This window comes from Ambystoma mexicanum, chromosome 1p (genome assembly GCF_040938575.1).
Source record: "Ambystoma mexicanum isolate Mex_15411 chromosome 1p, UKY_AmexF1_1, whole genome shotgun sequence".
Classification (NCBI taxonomy): Eukaryota; Metazoa; Chordata; class Amphibia; order Caudata; family Ambystomatidae; genus Ambystoma; species Ambystoma mexicanum.
Genome location: NC_090921.1, coordinates 1024696889 through 1024717673, shown reverse-complemented (window position 1 = coordinate 1024717673; position 20785 = coordinate 1024696889). Strand labels below are relative to the sequence as shown.

General features: G+C 41.5%; 3 non-coding genes across 3 annotated transcripts; all 3 read left to right on the top strand.

The window, feature by feature from the left end:
• Positions 1 to 4260: 4260 nt before the first annotated feature.
• Positions 4261 to 4341, top strand: TRNAT-GGU (transfer RNA threonine (anticodon GGU)). The gene is given in 2 exon segments: positions 4261 to 4297; positions 4306 to 4341. It is a non-coding gene; the product is annotated as a tRNA-Thr (tRNA).
• Positions 4342 to 12613: 8272 nt separating this feature from the next.
• TRNAT-GGU (transfer RNA threonine (anticodon GGU)) lies at positions 12614 to 12694 on the top strand. The gene is given in 2 exon segments: positions 12614 to 12650; positions 12659 to 12694. It is a non-coding gene; the product is annotated as a tRNA-Thr (tRNA).
• Positions 12695 to 20341: 7647 nt separating this feature from the next.
• Positions 20342 to 20427, top strand: TRNAY-GUA (transfer RNA tyrosine (anticodon GUA)). The gene is given in 2 exon segments: positions 20342 to 20378; positions 20392 to 20427. It is a non-coding gene; the product is annotated as a tRNA-Tyr (tRNA).
• Positions 20428 to 20785: the final 358 nt, after the last annotated feature.

Sequence of the window (20785 nt, the reverse complement as noted above, 5' to 3'; positions counted from 1 at the left end):
TCTTCATTGGTTTCCTGTCAGGTATTTTGGATCCCCATCTCTTGCTATGAACTGGCAAAACAGCAGAATCCCCTTGACAATCTTGATTTCTGAAGGGAAATGAGAGAACACTATACACCATCCAAGATATTAAAATATTGTCAAGGCCGAACACTGATGAATACTCTGAGGAGATGGCCTGTGAGGCACCGCCTTTCAACTTTTCCTCCTTAGTATGGTGGTCAGTAACATGCGGGAGACTGCGGAGGCGGTCATTTTTTTAATTGGGAACTGATGTGCTTTTACTCAATTCGGGAACCTCACAAGCCAAATTTGTAGTATTTTGCACGAATTGCAAGATATGTTTGCATGTCGACGGTTGAAGTGGAAGCTCGAATTGAGCTTGCTAGAGAGTGGTTTGCCAAGCCTTCGATAGCTCAGTTGGTAGAGGAGAGGACTGTAGTGGTAAAACAGGCATCCTTAGGTCACTGGTTCAAATCCGGCTCGAAGGACTTTTGCCAAATGCAAATTTTATTGAATACTTGGAAAGTAAAATACTTGGAAAATAACATAACAGACAATTTATAATTATATTATATTTCATCACTGAAAATAGATGCCTTTTGCATTGAGGCTGTGGCCACATTATTTTTCTGTCCAACACCAATCTTCTTTGGTTTCCTGTGAGGTGTTTTTTTGATCCCCATCTCTTGCTATGAACTGGCAAAACAGCATAATCCCCTTGACAATCTTGATTTCTCAAGGGAAATGAGAGAACACTATACACCATCCAAGATATTAAAATATTGTCAAGGCCCAACACGGCTGAATACTCTGAGGAGATGGCCTGTGAGGCGCCGCCTTTCAACTTTTCCCCCTTAGTATGGTGGTCAGTAACATGCGGGAGACTGCGGAGGGGGTCATTTTTTTAATTGTGAACTGATGTGCTTTTACTCAATTCGGGAACCTCACAAGCCAAATTTGTAGTATTTTGCACGAATTGCAAGAGATGTTTGAATGTCGACGGTTGAAGTGGAAGCTCGTATTGAGCTTGCTAGAGACTGATTTGCCAAGCCTTTGATAGCTCAGTTGGTAGAGCAGATGACTGTAGTGGTAAAACAGGCATTCTTAGGTCGCTGGTTCAAATCCAGATTGAAGGACTTTTGCCAAATGCAAATTTTATTGAATACTTGGAAAGTAAAATGCTTGGAAAATAAAATAACAGACAATTTATAATTATATTATATTTCATCACTGAAAATAGATGCCTTTTGCTTTGAGGCTGTGGCCACGTTATGTTTCTGTCCGACACCAATCTTCTTTGGTTTCCTGTGAGGTGTTTTGGATCCCCATCTCTTGCTATGAACTGACAAAACAGCAGAATCCCCTTGACAATCTTGATTTCTCAAGGGAAATGGGAGAACACTATACACCATCCAAGACATTAAAATATTGTCAAGGCCCAACACGGCTGAATACTCTGAGGAGATGGCCTGTGAGGCGCGCCTTTCAACTTTTCCCCCTTAGTATGGTGGTCATTAACATGCGGGAGACTGCGGAGGGGGTCATTTTTTTAATTGGGAACTGATGTGCTTTTACTCAATTCGGGAACCTCACAAGCCAAATTTGTAGTATTTTGCACGAATTGCAAGAGATGTTTACAAGTCGACGGTTGAAGTGGAAGCTCGTATTGAGTTTGCTAGAGAATGATTTGCCAAGCCTTCGAAAGCTCAGTTGGTAGAGCGGAGGACTGTAGTGGTAAAAGAGGCATCCTTAGGTTGCTGGTTCAAATCCGGCTCGAAGGACTTTTGCCAAATGCACATTTTGGAAAGTAAAATACTTGGAAAGTAAAATAACAGACAATTTAGAATTATATTATATTTCATCACTGAAAATAGATGCCTTTTGCTTTGAGGCTGTGGCCACGTTATTTTTCTGTCCAACACGAATCTTCATTGGTTTCCTGTCAGGTGTTTTGGATCCCCATCTCTTGCTATGAACTGGCAAAACAGCAGAATCCCCTTGACAATCTTGATTTCTCAAGGGAAATGAGAGAACACTATACACCATCCAAGATATTAAAATATTGTCAAGGCCCAACACGGCTGAATACTCTGAGGAGATGGCCTGTGAGGCGCCGCCTTTCAACTTTTCCTCCTTAGTATGGTGGTCAGTAACATGCGGGAGACTGCGGAGGGGGTCATTTTTTTAATTGTGAACTGATGTGCTTTTACTCAATTCGGGAACCTCACAAGCCAAATTTGTAGTATTTTGCACGAATTGCAAGAGATGTTTGAATGTCGACGGTTGAAGTGGAAGCTCGTATTGAGATTGCTAGAGACTGATTTGCCAAGCCTTCGATAGCTCAGTTGGTACAGCGGAGGACTGTAGTGGTAAAACAGGCATCCTTAGGTCGCTGGTTAAAATCCGGCTCGAAGGACTTTTGCCAAATGCACATTTTATTGAATACTTGGAAAGTAAAATACTTGGAAAGTAAAATAACAGACAATTTATAATTATATTATATTTCATCACTGAAAATAGATGCCTTTTGCTTTGAGGCTGTGACCATGTTATTTTTCTGTCCAACACCAATCTTCATTGGTTTCCTGTGAGGTGTTTCGGATCCCCATCTCTTGCTATGAACTGGCAAAACAGCAGAATCCCCTTGACAATCTTGATTTCTCAAGGGAAATGAGAGAACACTATACACCATCCAAGATATTAAAATATTGTCAAGGCCCAACACGGCTGAATACTCTGAGGAGATGGCCTGTGAGGCGCCGCCTTTCAACTTTTCCCCCTTAGTATAGTGGTCATTAACATGCGGGAGACTGCGGAGGGGGTCATTTTTTTGATTGGGAACTGATGTGCTTTTACTCAATTCGGGAACCTCACAAGCCAAATTTGTAGTATTTTGCACGAATTGCAAGAGATGTTTACAAGTCGACGGTTGAAGTGGAAGCTCGTATTGAGTTTGCTAGAGAATGATTTGCCAAGCCTTTGATAGCTCAGTTGGTAGAGCGAAGGACTGTAGTGGTAAAACAGGCATCCTTAGGTCGCTGGTTCAAATCCGGCTCGAAGGCCTTTTGCCAAATGCACATTTTGGAAAGTAAAATACTTGGAAAGTAAAATAACAGACAATTTAGAATTATATTATATTTCATCACTGAAAATAGATGCCTTTTGCTTTGAGGCTGTGGCCACGTTATTTTTCTATCCAACACGAATCTTCATTGGTTTCCTGTCAGGTGTTTTGGATCCCCATCTCTTGCTATGAACTGGCAAAACAGCAGAATCCCCTTGACAATCTTGATTTCTCAAGGGAAATGAGAGAACACTATACACCATCCAAGATATTAAAATATTGTCAAGGCCCAACACGGCTGAATACTCTGAGGAGATGGCCTGTGAGGCGCCGCCTTTCAACTTTTCCCCCTTAGTATGGTGGTCATTAACATGCGGGAGTCTGCGGAGGGGGTCATTTTTTTAATTGGGAACTGATGTGCTTTTACTCAATTCGGGAACCTCACTTGCCAAATTTGTAGTATTTTGCACGAATTGCAAGAGATGTTTACAAGTCGACGGTTGAAGTGGAAGCTCGTATTGAGTTTGCTAGAGAATGATTTGCCAAGCCTTCGAAAGCTCAGTTGGTAGAGCGGAGGACTGTAGTGGTAAAACAGGCATCCTTAGGTCGCTGGTTCAAATCCGGCTCGAAGGACTTTTGCCAAATGCAAATTTTATTGAATACTTGGAAAGTAAAATACTTGGAAAATAAAATAACAGACAATTTATAATTATATTATATTTCATCACTGAAAATAGATGCCTTTTGCTTTGAGGCTGTGGCCACGTTATGTTTCTGTCCAACACCAATCTTCATTGGTTTCCTGTGAGGTGTTTCGGATCCCCATCTCTTGCTATGAACTGACAAAACAGCAGAATCCCCTTGACAATCTTGATTTCTCAAGGGAAATGGGAGAACACTATACACCATCCAAGATATTAAAATATTGTCAAGGCCGAACACTGATGAATACTCTGAGGAGATGGCCTGTGAGGCGCCGCCTTTCAACTTTTCCTCCTTTGTATGGTGGTCAGTAACATGCGGGAGACTGCGGAGGGGGTCATTTTTTTAATTGTGAACTGATGTGCTTTTACTCAATTCGGGAACCTCACAAGCCAAATTTGTAGTATTTTGCACGAATTGCAAGAGATGTTTGAATGTTGAAGGTTGAAGTGGAAGCTCGTATTGAGCTTGCTAGAGACTGATTTGCCAAGCCTTCGATATCTCAGTTGGTAGAGCGGAGGACTGGTAAAACAGGCATCCTTAGGTCGCTGGTTCAAATCCGGCTCGAAGGACTTTTGCCAAATGCACATTTTATTGAATACTTGGAAAGTAAAATACTTGGAAAGTAAAATAACAGACAATTTATAATTATATTATATTTCATCACTGAAAATAGATGCCTTTTGCTTTGAGGCTGTGACCACGTTGTTTTAATGTCCAAACGAATCTTCATTGGTTTCCTGTGAGGTGTTTTGGATCCCCATCTCTTGCTATGAACTGGCAAAACAGCAGAATCCCCTTGACAATCTTGATTTCTCAAGAGAAATGAGAGAACACTATACACCATCCAAGATATTAAAATATTGTCAAGGCCCAACGCGGCTGAATACTCTGAGGAGATGGCCTGTGAGGTGCCGCCTTTCAACTTTTCCCCCTTAGTATGGTGGTCAGTAACATGCGGGCGACTGCGGAGGGGGTCATTTTTTTAATTGGGAACTGATGTGCTTTTACTCAATTCGGGAACCTCACAAGCCAAATTTGTAGTATTTTGCACGAATTGCAAGAGATGTTTACAAGTCGACGGTTGAAGTGGAAGCTCGTATTGAGTTTGCTAGAGTTGCTTTGCCAAGCCTTCGATAGCTCAGGTGGTAGAGCGGAGGACTGTAGTGGTAAAACAGGCATCCTTAGATTGCTGGTTCAAATCCAGCTCGAAGGACTCTTGCCAAATGCACATTTTATTGAATACTAGGAAAGTAAAATACTTGGAAAGTAAAATAACAGACAATTTATAATTATATTATATTTCATCACTGAAAATAGATGCCTTTTGCTTTGAGGCTGTGGCCACGTTATATTTCTGTCCAACACGAATCTTCATTGGTTTCCTGTCAGGTATTTTGGATCCCCATCTCTTGCTATGAACTGGCAAAACAGCAGAATCCCCTTGACAATCTTGATTTCTCAAGGGAAATGAGAGAACACTATATACCATCCAAGATATTAAAATATTGTCAAGGCCCAACGCGGCTGAATACTCTGAGGAGATGGCCTGTGAGGTGCCGCCTTTCAACTTTTCCCCCTTTGTATGGTGGTCAGTAACATGCGGGCGACTGCAGAGGGGGTCATTTTTTTAATTGGGAACTGATGTGCTTTTACTCAATTCGGGAACCTCACAAGCCAAATTTGTAGTATTTTGCACGAATTGCAAGAGATGTTTACAAGTCGACGGTTGAAGTGGAAGCTCGTATTGAGTTTGCTAGAGTTGATTTGCCAAGCCTTCGATAGCTCAGTTGGTAGAGCGGAGGTCTGTAGTGGTAAAACAGGCATCCTTAGGTCGTTGGTTCAAATCCGGCTCTTAGGACTCTTGCCAAATGCACATTTTATTGAATACTTGGAAAGTAAAATACTTGGAAAGTAAAATAACAGACAATTTATAATTATATTATATTTCATCACTGAAAATAGATGCCTTTTGCTTTGAGGCTGTGGCCACGTTATATTTCTGTCCAACACGAATCTTCATTGGTTTCCTGTCAGGTATTTTGGATCCCCATCTCTTGCTATGAACTGGCAAAACAGCAGAATCCCCTTGACAATCTTGATTTCTCAAGGGAAATGAGAGAACACTATACACCATCCAAGATATTAAAATATTGACAAGGCCCAACACGGCTGAATACTCTGAGGAGATGGCCTGTGAGGCGCCGCCTTTCAACTTTTCCCCCTTAGTATAGTGGTCATTAACATGCGGGAGACTGCGGAGGGGGTCATTTTTTTAATTGTGAACTGATGTGCTTTTACTCAATTCGGGAACCTCACAAGCCAAATTTTTAGTATTTTGCACGAATTGCAAGAGATGTTTGAATGTCGAAGGTTGAAGTGGAAGCTCGTATTGAGCTTGCTAGAGACTGATTTTCCAAGCCTTCGATAGCTCAGTTGGTAGAGCGGAGAACTGTAGTGGTAAAACAGGCATCCTTAGGTCGCTGGTTCAAATGCGGCTCGAAGGACTTTTGCCAAATGCACATTTTATTGAATACTTGGAAAGTAAAATACTTGGAAAGTAAAATAACAGACAATTTATAATTATATTATATTTCATCACTGAAAATAGATGCCTTTTGCTTTGAGGCTGTGACCACGTTATTTTTCTGTCCAACACGAATCTTCATTGGTTTCCTGTCAGGTATTTTGGATCCCCATCTCTTGCTATGAACTTGCAAAACAGCAGAATCCCCTTGACAATCTTGATTTCTCAAGAGAAATGAGAGAACACTATACACCATCCAAGATATTAAAATATTGTCAAGGCCCAACGCGGCTGAATACTCTGAGGAGATGGCCTGTGAGGTGCCGCCTTTCAACTTTTCCCCCTTAGTATGGTGGTCAGTAACATGCGGGCGACTGCGGAGGGGGTCATTTTTTTAATTGGGAACTGATGTGCTTTTACTCAATTCGGGAACCTCACAAGCCAAATTTGTGGTATTTTGCACGAATTGCAAGAGATGTTTACAAGTCGACGGTTGAAGTGGAAGCTCGTATTGAGTTTGCTAGAGTTGTCTTGCCAAGCCTTCGATAGCTCAGTTGGTAGAGCGGAGGTCTGTAGTGGTAAAACAGGCATCCTTAGGTTGCTGGTTCAAATCCGGCTCTTAGGACTCTTGCCAAATGCACATTTTATTGAATACTAGGAAAGTAAAATACTTGGAAAGTAAAATAACAGACAATTTATAATTATATTATATTTCATCACTGAAAATAGATGCCTTTTGCTTTGAGGCTGTGGCCACGTTATATTTCTGTCCAACACGAATCTTCATTGGTTTCCTGTCAGGTATTTTGGATCCCCATCTCTTGCTATGAACTGGCAAAACAGCAGAATCCCCTTGACAATCTTGATTTCTCAAGGGAAATGAGAGAACACTATACACCATCCAAGATATTAAAATATTGTCAAGGTCCAACGCGGCTGAATACTCTGAGGAGATGGCCTGTGAGGTGCCGCCTTTCAACTTTTCCCCCTTAGTATGGTGGTCAGTAACATGCGGGCGACTGCGGAGGGGGTCATTTTTTTAATTGGGAACTGATGTGCTTTTACTCAATTCGGGAACCTCACAAGCCAAATTTGTAGTATTTTGCACGAATTGCAAGAGATGTTTACAAGTCGACGGTTGAAGTTGAAGCTCGTATTGAGTTTGCTAGAGTTGATTTGCCAAGCCTTCGATAGCTCAGTTGGTAGAGCGGAGGTCTGTAGTGGTAAAACAGGCATCCTTAGGTCGTTGGTTCAAATCCGGCTCTTAGGACTCTTGCCAAATGCACATTTTATTGAATACTTGGAAAGTAAAATACTTGGAAAGTAAAATAACAGACAATTTATAATTATATTATATTTCATCACTGAAAATAGATGCCTTTTGCTTTGAGGCTGTGGCCACGTTATATTTCTGTCCAACACGAATCTTCATTGGTTTCCTGTCAGGTATTTTGGATCCCCATCTCTTGCTATGAACTGGCAAAACAGCAGAATCCCCTTGACAATCTTGATTTCTCAAGGGAAATGAGAGAACACTATACACCATCCAAGATATTAAAATATTGACAAGGCCCAACACGGCTGAATACTCTGAGGAGATGGCCTGTGAGGCGCCGCCTTTCAACTTTTCCCCCTTAGTATAGTGGTCATTAACATGCGGGAGACTGCGGAGGGGGTCATTTTTTTAATTGGGAACTGATGTGCTTTTACTCAATTCGGGAACCTCACAAGCCAAATTTGTAGTATTTTGCACGAATTGCAAGAGATGTTTACAAGACGACGGTTGAAGTGGAAGCTCGTATTGAGTTTGTTAGAGAATGATTTGCCAAGCCTTCGATAGCTCATTTGGTAGAGCGGAGGACTGTAGTGGTAAAACAGGCATCCTTAGGTCACTGGTTCAAATCTGGCTCGAAGGACTTTTGCCAAATGCAAATTTTATTGAATACTTGGAAAGTAAAATACTTGGAAAGTAAAATAACAGACAATTTATAATTATATTATATTTCATCACTGAAAATAGATGCCTTTTGCTTTGAGGCTGTGGCCACGTTATTTTTCTGTCCGACACCAATCCTCGTTGGTTTCCTGTGAGGTGTTTTGGATCCCCATCTCTTGCTATGAACTGACAAAACAGCAGAATCCCCTTGACAATCTTGATTTCTCAAGGGAAATGGGAGAACACCATACACCATCCAAGACATTAAAATATTGTCAAGGCCCAACACGGCTGAATACTCTGAGGAGATGGCCTGTGAGGCGCGCCTTTCAACTTTTCCCCCTTAGTATGGTGGTCAGTAACATGCGGGAGACTGCGGAGGGGGGCATTTTTTTAATTGGGAACTGATGTGCTTTTACTCAATTCGGGAACCTCACAAGCCAAATTTGTAGTATTTTGCACGAATTGCAAGATATGTTTGCATGTCGACGGTTGAAGTGGAAGCTCGAATTGAGCTTGCTAGAGAGTGGTTTGCCAAGCCTTCGATAGCTCAGTTGGTAGAGGAGAGGACTGTAGTGGTAAAACAGGCATCCTTAGGTCGCTGGTTCAAATCCAGATTGAAGGACTTTTGCCAAATGCAAATTTTATTGAATACTTGGAAAGTAAAATGCTTGGAAAATAAAATAACAGACAATTTATAATTATATTATATTTCATCACTGAAAATAGATGCCTTTTGCTTTGAGGCTGTGGCCACGTTATGTTTCTGTCCGACACCAATCTTCTTTGGTTTCCTGTGAGGTGTTTTGGATCCCCATCTCTTGCTATGAACTGACAAAACAGCAGAATCCCCTTGACAATCTTGATTTCTCAAGGGAAATGGGAGAACACTATACACCATCCAAGACATTAAAATATTGTCAAGGCCCAACACGGCTGAATACTCTGAGGAGATGGCCTGTGAGGCGCGCCTTTCAACTTTTCCCCCTTAGTATGGTGGTCATTAACATGCGGGAGACTGCGGAGGGGGTCATTTTTTTAATTGGGAACTGATGTGCTTTTACTCAATTCGGGAACCTCACAAGCCAAATTTGTAGTATTTTGCACGAATTGCAAGAGATGTTTACAAGTCGACGGTTGAAGTGGAAGCTCGTATTGAGTTTGCTAGAGAATGATTTGCCAAGCCTTCGAAAGCTCAGTTGGTAGAGCGGAGGACTGTAGTGGTAAAACAGGCATCCTTAGGTCACTGGTTCAAATCCGGCTCGAAGGACTTTTGCCAAATGCACATTTTGGAAAGTAAAATACTTGGAAAGTAAAATAACAGACAATTTAGAATTATATTATATTTCATCACTGAAAATAGATGCCTTTTGCTTTGAGGCTGTGGCCACGTTATTTTTCTGTCCAACACGAATCTTCATTGGTTTCCTGTCAGGTGTTTTGGATCCCCATCTCTTGCTATGAACTGGCAAAACAGCAGAATCCCCTTGACAATCTTGATTTCTCAAGGGAAATGAGAGAACACTATACACCATCCAAGATATTAAAATATTGTCAAGGCCCAACACGGCTGAATACTCTGAGGAGATGGCCTGTGAGGCGCCGCATTTCAACTTTTCCCCCTTAGTATGGTGGTCATTAACATGCGGGAGACTGCGGAGGGGGTCATTTTTTTAATTGGGAACTGATGTGCTTTTACTCAATTCGGGAACCTCACAAGCCAAATTTGTAGTATTTTGCACGAATTGCAAGAGATGTTTACAAGTCGACGGTTGAAGTGGAAGCTCGTATTGAGTTTGCTAGAGAATGATTTGCCAAGCCTTCGAAAGCTCAGTTGGTAGAGCGGAGGACTGTAGTGGTAAAACAGGCATCCTTAGGTTGCTGGTTCAAATCCGGCTCGAAGGACTTTTGCCAAATGCACATTTTGGAAAGTAAAATACTTGGAAAGTAAAATAACAGACAATTTAGAATTATATTATATTTCATCACTGAAAATAGATGCCTTTTGCTTTGAGGCTGTGGCCACGTTATTTTTCTGTCCAACACGAATCTTCATTGGTTTCCTGTCAGGTGTTTTGGATCCCCATCTCTTGCTATGAACTGGCAAAACAGCAGAATCCCCTTGACAATCTTGATTTCTCAAGGGAAATGAGAGAACACTATACACCATCCAAGATATTAAAATATTGTCAAGGCCCAACACGGCTGAATACTCTGAGGAGATGGCCTGTGAGGCGCCGCCTTTCAACTTTTCCTCCTTAGTATGGTGGTCAGTAACATGCGGGAGACTGCGGAGGGGGTCATTTTTTTAATTGTGAACTGATGTGCTTTTACTCAATTCGGGAACCTCACAAGCCAAATTTGTAGTATTTTGCACGAATTGCAAGAGATGTTTGAATGTCGACGGTTGAAGTGGAAGCTCGTATTGAGATTGCTAGAGACTGATTTGCCAAGCCTTCGATAGCTCAGTTGGTACAGCGGAGGACTGTAGTGGTAAAACAGGCATCCTTAGGTCGCTGGTTAAAATCCGGCTCGAAGGACTTTTGCCAAATGCACATTTTATTGAATACTTGGAAAGTAAAATACTTGGAAAGTAAAATAACAGACAATTTATAATTATATTATATTTCATCACTGAAAATAGATGCCTTTTGCTTTGAGGCTGTGACCATGTTATTTTTCTGTCCAACACCAATCTTCATTGGTTTCCTGTGAGGTGTTTCGGATCCCCATCTCTTGCTATGAACTGGCAAAACAGCAGAATCCCCTTGACAATCTTGATTTCTCAAGGGAAATGAGAGAACACTATACACCATCCAAGATATTAAAATATTGTCAAGGCCCAACACGGCTGAATACTCTGAGGAGATGGCCTGTGAGGCGCCGCCTTTCAACTTTTCCCCCTTAGTATAGTGGTCATTAACATGCGGGAGACTGCGGAGGGGGTCATTTTTTTGATTGGGAACTGATGTGCTTTTACTCAATTCGGGAACCTCACAAGCCAAATTTGTAGTATTTTGCACGAATTGCAAGAGATGTTTACAAGTCGACGGTTGAAGTGGAAGCTCGTATTGAGTTTGCTAGAGAATGATTTGCCAAGCCTTTGATAGCTCAGTTGGTAGAGCGAAGGACTGTAGTGGTAAAACAGGCATCCTTAGGTCGCTGGTTCAAATCCGGCTCGAAGGCCTTTTGCCAAATGCACATTTTGGAAAGTAAAATACTTGGAAAGTAAAATAACAGACAATTTAGAATTATATTATATTTCATCACTGAAAATAGATGCCTTTTGCTTTGAGGCTGTGGCCACGTTATTTTTCTATCCAACACGAATCTTCATTGGTTTCCTGTCAGGTGTTTTGGATCCCCATCTCTTGCTATGAACTGGCAAAACAGCAGAATCCCCTTGACAATCTTGATTTCTCAAGGGAAATGAGAGAACACTATACACCATCCAAGATATTAAAATATTGTCAAGGCCCAACACGGCTGAATACTCTGAGGAGATGGCCTGTGAGGCGCCGCCTTTCAACTTTTCCCCCTTAGTATGGTGGTCATTAACATGCGGGAGTCTGCGGAGGGGGTCATTTTTTTAATTGGGAACTGATGTGCTTTTACTCAATTCGGGAACCTCACTTGCCAAATTTGTAGTATTTTGCACGAATTGCAAGAGATGTTTACAAGTCGACGGTTGAAGTGGAAGCTCGTATTGAGTTTGCTAGAGAATGATTTGCCAAGCCTTCGAAAGCTCAGTTGGTAGAGCGGAGGACTGTAGTGGTAAAACAGGCATCCTTAGGTCGCTGGTTCAAATCCGGCTCGAAGGACTTTTGCCAAATGCAAATTTTATTGAATACTTGGAAAGTAAAATACTTGGAAAATAAAATAACAGACAATTTATAATTATATTATATTTCATCACTGAAAATAGATGCCTTTTGCTTTGAGGCTGTGGCCACGTTATGTTTCTGTCCAACACCAATCTTCATTGGTTTCCTGTGAGGTGTTTCGGATCCCCATCTCTTGCTATGAACTGACAAAACAGCAGAATCCCCTTGACAATCTTGATTTCTCAAGGGAAATGGGAGAACACTATACACCATCCAAGATATTAAAATATTGTCAAGGCCGAACACTGATGAATACTCTGAGGAGATGGCCTGTGAGGCGCCGCCTTTCAACTTTTCCTCCTTTGTATGGTGGTCAGTAACATGCGGGAGACTGCGGAGGGGGTCATTTTTTTAATTGTGAACTGATGTGCTTTTACTCAATTCGGGAACCTCACAAGCCAAATTTGTAGTATTTTGCACGAATTGCAAGAGATGTTTGAATGTTGAAGGTTGAAGTGGAAGCTCGTATTGAGCTTGCTAGAGACTGATTTGCCAAGCCTTCGATATCTCAGTTGGTAGAGCGGAGGACTGGTAAAACAGGCATCCTTAGGTCGCTGGTTCAAATCCGGCTCGAAGGACTTTTGCCAAATGCACATTTTATTGAATACTTGGAAAGTAAAATACTTGGAAAGTAAAATAACAGACAATTTATAATTATATTATATTTCATCACTGAAAATAGATGCCTTTTGCTTTGAGGCTGTGACCACGTTGTTTTAATGTCCAAACGAATCTTCATTGGTTTCCTGTGAGGTGTTTTGGATCCCCATCTCTTGCTATGAACTGGCAAAACAGCAGAATCCCCTTGACAATCTTGATTTCTCAAGAGAAATGAGAGAACACTATACACCATCCAAGATATTAAAATATTGTCAAGGCCCAACGCGGCTGAATACTCTGAGGAGATGGCCTGTGAGGTGCCGCCTTTCAACTTTTCCCCCTTAGTATGGTGGTCAGTAACATGCGGGCGACTGCGGAGGGGGTCATTTTTTTAATTGGGAACTGATGTGCTTTTACTCAATTCGGGAACCTCACAAGCCAAATTTGTAGTATTTTGCACGAATTGCAAGAGATGTTTACAAGTCGACGGTTGAAGTGGAAGCTCGTATTGAGTTTGCTAGAGTTGCTTTGCCAAGCCTTCGATAGCTCAGGTGGTAGAGCGGAGGACTGTAGTGGTAAAACAGGCATCCTTAGATTGCTGGTTCAAATCCAGCTCGAAGGACTCTTGCCAAATGCACATTTTATTGAATACTAGGAAAGTAAAATACTTGGAAAGTAAAATAACAGACAATTTATAATTATATTATATTTCATCACTGAAAATAGATGCCTTTTGCTTTGAGGCTGTGGCCACGTTATATTTCTGTCCAACACGAATCTTCATTGGTTTCCTGTCAGGTATTTTGGATCCCCATCTCTTGCTATGAACTGGCAAAACAGCAGAATCCCCTTGACAATCTTGATTTCTCAAGGGAAATGAGAGAACACTATATACCATCCAAGATATTAAAATATTGTCAAGGCCCAACGCGGCTGAATACTCTGAGGAGATGGCCTGTGAGGTGCCGCCTTTCAACTTTTCCCCCTTTGTATGGTGGTCAGTAACATGCGGGCGACTGCAGAGGGGGTCATTTTTTTAATTGGGAACTGATGTGCTTTTACTCAATTCGGGAACCTCACAAGCCAAATTTGTAGTATTTTGCACGAATTGCAAGAGATGTTTACAAGTCGACGGTTGAAGTGGAAGCTCGTATTGAGTTTGCTAGAGTTGATTTGCCAAGCCTTCGATAGCTCAGTTGGTAGAGCGGAGGTCTGTAGTGGTAAAACAGGCATCCTTAGGTCGTTGGTTCAAATCCGGCTCTTAGGACTCTTGCCAAATGCACATTTTATTGAATACTTGGAAAGTAAAATACTTGGAAAGTAAAATAACAGACAATTTATAATTATATTATATTTCATCACTGAAAATAGATGCCTTTTGCTTTGAGGCTGTGGCCACGTTATATTTCTGTCCAACACGAATCTTCATTGGTTTCCTGTCAGGTATTTTGGATCCCCATCTCTTGCTATGAACTGGCAAAACAGCAGAATCCCCTTGACAATCTTGATTTCTCAAGGGAAATGAGAGAACACTATACACCATCCAAGATATTAAAATATTGACAAGGCCCAACACGGCTGAATACTCTGAGGAGATGGCCTGTGAGGCGCCGCCTTTCAACTTTTCCCCCTTAGTATAGTGGTCATTAACATGCGGGAGACTGCGGAGGGGGTCATTTTTTTAATTGTGAACTGATGTGCTTTTACTCAATTCGGGAACCTCACAAGCCAAATTTTTAGTATTTTGCACGAATTGCAAGAGATGTTTGAATGTCGAAGGTTGAAGTGGAAGCTCGTATTGAGCTTGCTAGAGACTGATTTTCCAAGCCTTCGATAGCTCAGTTGGTAGAGCGGAGAACTGTAGTGGTAAAACAGGCATCCTTAGGTCGCTGGTTCAAATGCGGCTCGAAGGACTTTTGCCAAATGCACATTTTATTGAATACTTGGAAAGTAAAATACTTGGAAAGTAAAATAACAGACAATTTATAATTATATTATATTTCATCACTGAAAATAGATGCCTTTTGCTTTGAGGCTGTGACCACGTTATTTTTCTGTCCAACACGAATCTTCATTGGTTTCCTGTCAGGTATTTTGGATCCCCATCTCTTGCTATGAACTTGCAAAACAGCAGAATCCCCTTGACAATCTTGATTTCTCAAGAGAAATGAGAGAACACTATACACCATCCAAGATATTAAAATATTGTCAAGGCCCAACGCGGCTGAATACTCTGAGGAGATGGCCTGTGAGGTGCCGCCTTTCAACTTTTCCCCCTTAGTATGGTGGTCAGTAACATGCGGGCGACTGCGGAGGGGGTCATTTTTTTAATTGGGAACTGATGTGCTTTTACTCAATTCGGGAACCTCACAAGCCAAATTTGTGGTATTTTGCACGAATTGCAAGAGATGTTTACAAGTCGACGGTTGAAGTGGAAGCTCGTATTGAGTTTGCTAGAGTTGTCTTGCCAAGCCTTCGATAGCTCAGTTGGTAGAGCGGAGGTCTGTAGTGGTAAAACAGGCATCCTTAGGTTGCTGGTTCAAATCCGGCTCTTAGGACTCTTGCCAAATGCACATTTTATTGAATACTAGGAAAGTAAAATACTTGGAAAGTAAAATAACAGACAATTTATAATTATATTATATTTCATCACTGAAAATAGATGCCTTTTGCTTTGAGGCTGTGGCCACGTTATATTTCTGTCCAACACGAATCTTCATTGGTTTCCTGTCAGGTATTTTGGATCCCCATCTCTTGCTATGAACTGGCAAAACAGCAGAATCCCCTTGACAATCTTGATTTCTCAAGGGAAATGAGAGAACACTATACACCATCCAAGATATTAAAATATTGTCAAGGTCCAACGCGGCTGAATACTCTGAGGAGATGGCCTGTGAGGTGCCGCCTTTCAACTTTTCCCCCTTAGTATGGTGGTCAGTAACATGCGGGCGACTGCGGAGGGGGTCATTTTTTTAATTGGGAACTGATGTGCTTTTACTCAATTCGGGAACCTCACAAGCCAAATTTGTAGTATTTTGCACGAATTGCAAGAGATGTTTACAAGTCGACGGTTGAAGTTGAAGCTCGTATTGAGTTTGCTAGAGTTGATTTGCCAAGCCTTCGATAGCTCAGTTGGTAGAGCGGAGGTCTGTAGTGGTAAAACAGGCATCCTTAGGTCGTTGGTTCAAATCCGGCTCTTAGGACTCTTGCCAAATGCACATTTTATTGAATACTTGGAAAGTAAAATACTTGGAAAGTAAAATAACAGACAATTTATAATTATATTATATTTCATCACTGAAAATAGATGCCTTTTGCTTTGAGGCTGTGGCCACGTTATATTTCTGTCCAACACGAATCTTCATTGGTTTCCTGTCAGGTATTTTGGATCCCCATCTCTTGCTATGAACTGGCAAAACAGCAGAATCCCCTTGACAATCTTGATTTCTCAAGGGAAATGAGAGAACACTATACACCATCCAAGATATTAAAATATTGACAAGGCCCAACACGGCTGAATACTCTGAGGAGATGGCCTGTGAGGCGCCGCCTTTCAACTTTTCCCCCTTAGTATAGTGGTCATTAACATGCGGGAGACTGCGGAGGGGGTCATTTTTTTAATTGGGAACTGATGTGCTTTTACTCAATTCGGGAACCTCACAAGCCAAATTTGTAGTATTTTGCACGAATTGCAAGAGATGTTTACAAGACGACGGTTGAAGTGGAAGCTCGTATTGAGTTTGTTAGAGAATGATTTGCCAAGCCTTCGATAGCTCATTTGGTAGAGCGGAGGACTGTAGTGGTAAAACAGGCATCCTTAGGTCACTGGTTCAAATCTGGCTCGAAGGACTTTTGCCAAATGCAAATTTTATTGAATACTTGGAAAGTAAAATACTTGGAAAGTAAAATAACAGACAATTTATAATTATATCATATTTCATCACTGAAAATAGATGCCTTTTGCTTTGAGGCTGTGGCCACGTTATTTTTCTGTCCGACACCAATCCTCGTTGGTTTCCTGTGAGGTGTTTTGGATCCCCATCTCTTGCTATGAACTGACAAAACAGCAGAATCCCCTTGACAATCTTGATTTCTCAAGGGAAATGGGAGAACACCATACACCATCCAAGACATTAAAATATTGTCAAGGCCCAACACGGCTGAATACTCTGAGGAGATGGCCTGTGAGGCGCGCCTTTCAACTTTTCCCCCTTAGTATGGTGGTCAGTAACATGCGGGAGACTGCGGAGGGGGGCATTTTTTTAATTGGGAACTGATGTGCTTTTACTCAATTCGGGAACCTCACAAGCCAAATTTGTAGTATTTTGCACGAATTGCAAGATATGTTTGCATGTCGACGGTTGAAGTGGAAGCTCGAATTGAGCTTGCTAGAGAGTGGTTTGCCAAGCCTTCGATAGCTCAGTTGGTAGAGGAGAGGACTGTAGTGGTAAAACAGGCATCCTTAGGTCGCTGGTTCAAATCCAGATTGAAGGACTTTTGCCAAATGCAAATTTTATTGAATACTTGGAAAGTAAAATGCTTGGAAAATAAAATAACAGACAATTTATAATTATATTATATTTCATCACTGAAAATAGATGCCTTTTGCTTTGAGGCTGTGGCCACGTTATGTTTCTGTCCGACACCAATCTTCTTTGGTTTCCTGTGAGGTGTTTTGGATCCCCATCTCTTGCTATGAACTGACAAAACAGCAGAATCCCCTTGACAATCTTGATTTCTCAAGGGAAATGGGAGAACACTATACACCATCCAAGACATTAAAATATTGTCAAGGCCCAACACGGCTGAATACTCTGAGGAGATGGCCTGTGAGGCGCGCCTTTCAACTTTTCCCCCTTAGTATGGTGGTCATTAACATGCGGGAGACTGCGGAGGGGGTCATTTTTTTAATTGGGAACTGATGTGCTTTTACTCAATTCGGGAACCTCACAAGCCAAATTTGTAGTATTTTGCACGAATTGCAAGAGATGTTTACAAGTCGACGGTTGAAGTGGAAGCTCGTATTGAGTTTGCTAGAGAATGATTTGCCAAGCCTTCGAAAGCTCAGTTGGTAGAGCGGAGGACTGTAGTGGTAAAACAGGCATCCTTAGGTCACTGGTTCAAATCCGGCTCGAAGGACTTTTGCCAAATGCACATTTTGGAAAGTAAAATACTTGGAAAGTAAAATAACAGACAATTTAGAATTATATTATATTTCATCACTGAAAATAGATGCCTTTTGCTTTGAGGCTGTGGCCACGTTATTTTTCTGTCCAACACGAATCTTCATTGGTTTCCTGTCAGGTGTTTTGGATCCCCATCTCTTGCTATGAACTGGCAAAACAGCAGAATCCCCTTGACAATCTTGATTTCTCAAGGGAAATGAGAGAACACTATACACCATCCAAGATATTAAAATATTGTCAAGGCCCAACACGGCTGAATACTCTGAGGAGATGGCCTGTGAGGCGCCGCATTTCAACTTTTCCCCCTTAGTATGGTGGTCATTAACATGCGGGACACTGCGGAGGGGGTCATTTTTTTAATTGGGAACTGATGTGCTTTTACTCAATTCGGGAACCTCACTTGCCAAATTTGTAGTATTTTGCACGAATTGCAAGAGATGTTTACAAGTCGACGGTTGAAGTGGAAGCTCGTATTGAGTTTGCTAGAGAATGATTTGCTAAGCCTTCGAAAGCTCAGTTGGTAGAGCGGAGGACTGTAGTGGTAAAACAGGCATCCTTAGGTCGCTGGTTCAAATCCGGCTCGAAGGACTTTTGCCAAATGCAAATTTTATTGAATACTTGGAAAGTAAAATACTTGGAAAATAAAATAACAGACAATTTATAATTATATTATATTTCATCACTGAAAATAGATGCCTTTTGCTTTGAGGCTGTGGCCACGTTATGTTTCTGTCCAACACCAATCTTCATTGGTTTCCTGTGAGGTGTTTCGGATCCCCATCTCTTGCTATGAACTGACAAAACAGCAGAATCCCCTTGACAATCTTGATTTCTCAAGGGAAATGGGAGAACACTATACACCATCCAAGATATTAAAATATTGTCAAGGCCGAACACTGATGAATACTCTGAGGAGATGGCCTGTGAGGCGCCGCCTTTCAACTTTTCCTCCTTTGTATGGTGGTCAGTAACATGCGGGAGACTGCGGAGGGGGTCATTTTTTTAATTGTGAACTGATGTGCTTTTACTCAATTCGGGAACCTCACAAGCCAAATTTGTAGTATTTTGCACGAATTGCAAGAGATGTTTGAATGTCGAAGGTTGAAGTGGAAGCTCGTATTGAGCTTGCTAGAGACTGATTTGCCAAGCCTTCGATAGCTCAGTTGGTAGAGCGGAGAACTGTAGTGGTAAAACAGGCATCCTTAGGTCGCTGGTTCAAATCTGGCTCGAAGGACTTTTGCCAAATGCACATTTTATTGAATACTTGGAAAGTAAAATACTTGGAAAGTAAAATAACAGACAATTTATAATTATATTATATTTCATCACTGAAAATAGATGCCTTTTGCTTTGAGGCTGTGACCACGTTATTTTTCTGTCCAACACGAATCTTCATTGGTTTCCTGTGAGGTGTTTTGGATCCCCATCTCTTGCTATGAACTTGCAAAACAGCAGAATCCCCTTGACAATCTTGATTTCTCAAGAGAAATGAGAGAACACTATACACCATCCAAGATATTAAAATATTGTCAAGGCCCAACGCGGCTGAATACTCTGAGGAGATGGCCTGTGAGGTGCCGCCTTTCAACTTTTCCCCCTTAGTATGGTGGTCAGTAACATGCGGGCGACTGCGGAGGGGGTCATTTTTTTAATTGGGAACTGATGTGCTTTTACTCAATTCGGGAACCTCACAAGCCAAATTTGTAGTATTTTGCACGAATTGCAAGAGATGTTTACAAGTCAACGGTTGAAGTGGAAGCTCGTATTGAGTTTGCTAGAGTTGATTTGCCAAGCCTTCGATAGCTCAGTTGGTAGAGCGGAGGTCTGTAGTGATAAAACAGGCATCCTTAGGTCGTTGGTTCAAATCCGGCTCTTAGGACTCTTGCCAAATGCACATTTTATTGAATACTTGGAAAGTAAAATACTTGGAAAGTAAAATAACAGACAATTTATAATTATATTATATTTCATCACTGAAAATAGATGCCTTTTGCTTTGAGGCTGTGGCCACGTTATATTTCTGTCCAACACGAATCTTCATTGGTTTCCTGTCAGGTATTTTGGATCGCCATCTCTTGCTATGAACTGGCAAAACAGCAGAATCCCCTTGACAATCTTGATTTCTCAAGGGAAATGAGAGAACACTATACACCATCCAAGATATTAAAATATTGACAAGGCCCAACACGGCTGAATACTCTGAGGAGATGGCCTGTGAGGCGCCGCCTTTCAACTTTTCCCCCTTAGTATAGTGGCCATTAACATGCGGGAGACAGCGGAGGGGGTCATTTTTTTAATTGGGAACTGATGTGCTTTTACTCAATTCGGGAACGTCAGAAGCCAAATTTGTAGTATTTTGCACGAATTGCAAGAGATGTTTGAATGTCGAAGGTTGAAGTGGAAGCTCGTATTGAGCTTGCTAGAGACTGATTTGCCAAGCCTTCGATAGCTCAGTTGGTAGAGCGGAGGACTGTAGTGGTAAAACAGGCATCCTTAGGTCGCTGGTTCAAATCCGGCTCGAAGGACTTTTGCCAAATGCACAATTTATTGAATACTTGGAAAGTAAAATACTTGGAAAGTAAAATAACAGACAATTTATAATTATATTATATTTCATCACTGAAAATAGATGCCTTTTGCTTTGAGGCTGTGGCCACGTTATTTTTCTGTCCGACACCAATCTTCGTTGGTTTCCTGTGAGGTATTTTGGATCCCCATCTCTTGCTATGAACTGACAAAACAGCAGAATCCCCTTGACAATCTTGATTTCTCAAGGGAAATGGGAGAACACTATTCACCATCCAAGATATTAAAATATTGTCAAGGCCGAACACTGATGAATACTCTGAGGAGACGGCCTGTGAGGCGCCGCCTTTCAACTTT